General features: G+C 28.3%; 1 non-coding gene across 1 annotated transcript; it reads left to right on the top strand.

The window, feature by feature from the left end:
- Positions 1-3,689: 3,689 nt before the first annotated feature.
- LOC142535160 (small nucleolar RNA R71) lies at positions 3,690-3,800 on the top strand. Its single transcript, XR_012817393.1, has one exon. It is a non-coding gene; the product is annotated as a small nucleolar RNA R71 (small nucleolar RNA).
- The last annotated feature ends 430 nt before the right edge of the window (positions 3,801-4,230 follow it).

Here is a 4,230-nt window from a genome sequence, read left to right as displayed (position 1 = left end):
TAAATGCGTATCTTTGAATAAAGACGGCCAATAAAATCCACATTGTAAGATTTTTGTAGCTGTTTTATTGGATGAAAAATGACCTCCACATGCTTCAGAATGACAAAATTTAATAACATTACTTACTTCATTGTCGGGTATGCATCGTCGAAAAATTTGGTCAGGACAATACTTAAATAAGTAAGGATCATCCCAATAAAATTTTTTAACTTCTATCAAGAATTTATTCTTATCCTGTGAATTCCAATGAGAAGGCATTTTATTTGTCACAAGAAAATTTACAATGTTAGCAAACCAGGGCATAATAGTAGCATAAAACAACTGATCATCTGGAAAATTTTCATTTATTGGTATTTCATTATGAGATGATTCAGTCATTATTCTAGATAAATGATCGGCTACAACATTTTCTTTTCCTTTTTTATCTTTAATTATAATATCAAATTCTTGTAACAATAAAATCCACCGTATTAATCTTGGCTTAGCATCTTGTTTATTTGATAAATATTTTATGGCAGAATGATCGGTGTAAACAATAGTAGTAGAACCAATTAAATAAGATCGAAACTTATCTAATGCAAATACTACTGAAAGTAATTCTTTTTCAGTAGTTGAATAATTTATTTGGGCACTATTTAAGGTTCTACTAGCATAATAGATTGCATAAGGTTTTCCTTCTTTTCTTTGTCCTAACACAGCTCCTATAGCATAATCACTTGCATCACACATTAATTCAAATGGTAAAGACCAATCTGGAGGTTGTAAAATAGGTGATGTAACTAAAAGATTAATAATTTTTTTAAAAGCATTTTCACATTTCTGAGTCCATTCAAATTGTGTATCTTTTGTTAAAAGATTTGAAATTGGTTTAGATATTATGCTGAAATTTTTTATAAACCTTCTATAAAATCCTGCATGACCCAAGAATGATCGAACTTCTTTGACCGTTTTTGGTGATGTTAAATTAGCAATAACATCAACTTTGGCTTTATCAACTTCAATTCCTTTTTCAGATATCACATGTCCTAAAACAATCCCAGATTTAACCATATAATGACATTTTTCCCAATTTAAAACAAGATTTTTTTCTTCACATCTTTTTAATACTTCTTCTAGATTTTTAAGACAATTTTCAAATGAGTTTCCAAAAACAGTTATATCATCCATAAAAACTTCTACATATTCTTCAATCATATCACTGAAAATACTTAACATGCATCTTTGAAAAGTAGCCGGAGCATTACATAAACCAAATGGCATTCTTTTAAATGCAAAAGTTCCGAAAGGACAAGTAAAAGTAGTTTTTTCTTGATCTTCTAATGATATAGGTATTTGATAATACCCCGAATACCCATCAAGAAAACAGTAATAAGAATTTCCTGCTACTTTTTCTAGAATTTGATCTAAAAATGGTAGTGGGAAATGATCTTTTCTAGTTGCATCATTTAATTTTCTATAATCAATACACATACGCCAACTAGATGGAATCCTAGCTTGTAATAACTCTCCCTTTTCATTTTTTATAACAGTGATGCCGGACTTTTTAGGTACTACTTGTGTTGGACTTACCCATTTACTATCTGAAATTGGATAGATAATTCCAGCGTCTAATAGTTTTAATACTTCATTCTTAACAACTTCCTTCATATGTGGATTTAACCTTCTTTGTGGTTGTTGATATGTTTTAGCATTTTCTTCCAAGTGAATTTTATGTGTACAAATTAAAGGATTCATACCTTTTATATCTTTCAAAGTCCATCCAATTGCATTTTTATATTTTTTAAGTAATTTAATCAAATTCTTCTTGATTTGGCAAAAGAGTGGAAGAAATTACAACAGGAAATGTTTTATTTTCAAAGAAATACATATTTCAATTCTAATGGTAAAACTTTTAATTCAAGTTTTGTATTATCATCTTCTTTAAAATTATTTTTAGACTCAAAACTTTCTATTGAAAAAACTTCAGATTGTTGATTTAAGTTTTCTTCTTGTATATTTTCTTCCACAATTGTTTCAATTTCATTATCATATTCATTTTCATTAATACTTGGTTGTTTACATAAATTGAACACATTAAGTTCTAGAGTCATATTTCCAAAAGACAATTTCATTATTCCATTTCGACAATTAATTAAAGCATTTGAAGTTGCTAGAAATGGTCGTCCCAATATTACTGGAATTTCATTATGTACTTCTATTGGTTGTGTATCCAAAACAATAAAATCTACAGGATATATGAATTTATCAACTTGAACCAACACATCTTCTACAATACCTCTAGGTATTTTGATTGACCTATCCGCCAGTAAGAGAGTAACAGAAGTGGGTTTTAATTCTCCTAAATTAAGTTTTTCATAAACTGAAAAAGTAAATTCACACTTGCTCCCAAATCCAACAAAGCTTTTTTAATTTTATTTTCTCCAATAATACATGAAATTGTTGGACAACCAGGATCTTATATTTTAAACTAGAATTATTTTGAAGAATAGAACTTACTTGTTCAGCCAAGAATGTTTTTCTTCACATGCAATTTTCTCTTTACAGTACATAAGTCTTTTAAAAATTTTGCATAAGAAGGTACTTGTTTAATAGCATCTAATAATGGAATATTTATCTTCACTTGTTTAAAAACTTCATAGATATCAGAATCACTTTTTTGTTTTTTATGATTTGTTAATGCATGAGGAAATGGTGGAGGTTTATTTGACTTATTTACTATTTCAGATGATTTATCATTCACCATATTATTCTTAAAATTTAAGGTATCATCATTCTCAAAAGTATCAGGATTATCATCCTTACTCTTTGATTTTAAATGATCCTTGTTTTCATTACTATATGGATCATTAACTATTTTACCACTTCTAAGGGTAATAACAGATTTTATTTGATCAATTTTTTCATTTTTTAATTCTTGATTTTGATTTTTAGGATTAGGTTGAGGTTGAGATGGAAATTTTCCTTTTTCATGAATATTAAGTGCAGATGCAAATTTTGCAAGAGTTTCTTTCAAATCACTCATAGATTGACTGTTTTGAATATTGATAGACTCTTGCTTTTGGATAAATGCATGAATTACATCTTCAAAGTTTTTTCTTGGAGGTGTAACATAAGGAATATAACCTTGATGATTTTGGTTATTTTGAAAATATTGTTGTGACGGTTGTGCATTATTATCATTCCTCCAACTAAAATTAGGATGATTTTTCCATCCAGGATTATATGATGGTGAAAAAGGATCTAGTATTGGTTTTTTATAATTGTTAACATAATTTGCTTGTTCATGGAGACATTCTTTAAATGAAGGTAATGTTGGACAATCTTTTGTAGCATGATCATGTGTATCACATATATGACAAACAATTTCTTGAATACTTTTTAATTGACCACTTTTTTCATTTCTAATGACTCAATTTTTCTTGCTAAAGATGCAAGTTTAGCTTGAATATCTATATCATCTTTAAGATTATAGATACCACCCCATTTGTTGAATTATTGTTTTAGTTGTTGGTGGTTCTATTGTGCCTATATTATCCCAATTTTGAGCATTTTCTGCTAATGAATCCAAATATTCCATAGCTTCATTTGGGTTTTTATCTTCAAAAGTTCCATTACACATGAATTCTATCATTTGCCTATCTTTAGGTATTAGACCTTCATAAAAGTGAGAAACTATTCTCCATGTTTCAAAACCATGATGTGGGCATGTATTAAGTAATTCTTTATATCTATCCCAACATTGATAAAACGTTTCTCCTTGTTTTTGAGAAAAAGTTGTAATTTGTCTTTTAAAAGAGTTTGTTCTATGGGAAGGGAAAAACTTTTTGAGAAATTGTTGTTGCATTTCTTCCCTTATTGAACTTGATCTTAAATTTTGTAGCCATGTTTTAGCTTTATCTTTTAAAGAAAAAGGGAAAAGCTTTAATCGAACTATATCCATGCTACAATTTTGATCATTATAAGTGTTACAAACTTCCTCAAATTCTCTTAGATGCAAATATGGATTTTCAGAATCTAAGCCATGAAAATTTGGTAAAAGTTGAATAATTTGAGGTTTGAAGTTGAAATTAGATGCATCAGGAGGAAAAACTAAACAAGATGGGGCACTAGTTCTAATAGGGTTCATATGGTGCCTAAGTGTTCTTAATTGATCATGTCTTGATTATTATATTTTATATTATTATTATCATATCTTGATTATTTGAATTATCATCCATGTTTAAATTATTT

This window comes from Primulina tabacum, unplaced genomic scaffold (assembly GCF_025594145.1).
Source record: "Primulina tabacum isolate GXHZ01 unplaced genomic scaffold, ASM2559414v2 Contig831, whole genome shotgun sequence".
Lineage (NCBI taxonomy): Eukaryota > Viridiplantae > Streptophyta > Magnoliopsida > Lamiales > Gesneriaceae > Primulina > Primulina tabacum.
Note: the sequence above shows the minus strand (reverse complement) of the source record. Positions and strands in the feature narration are given on the sequence as shown.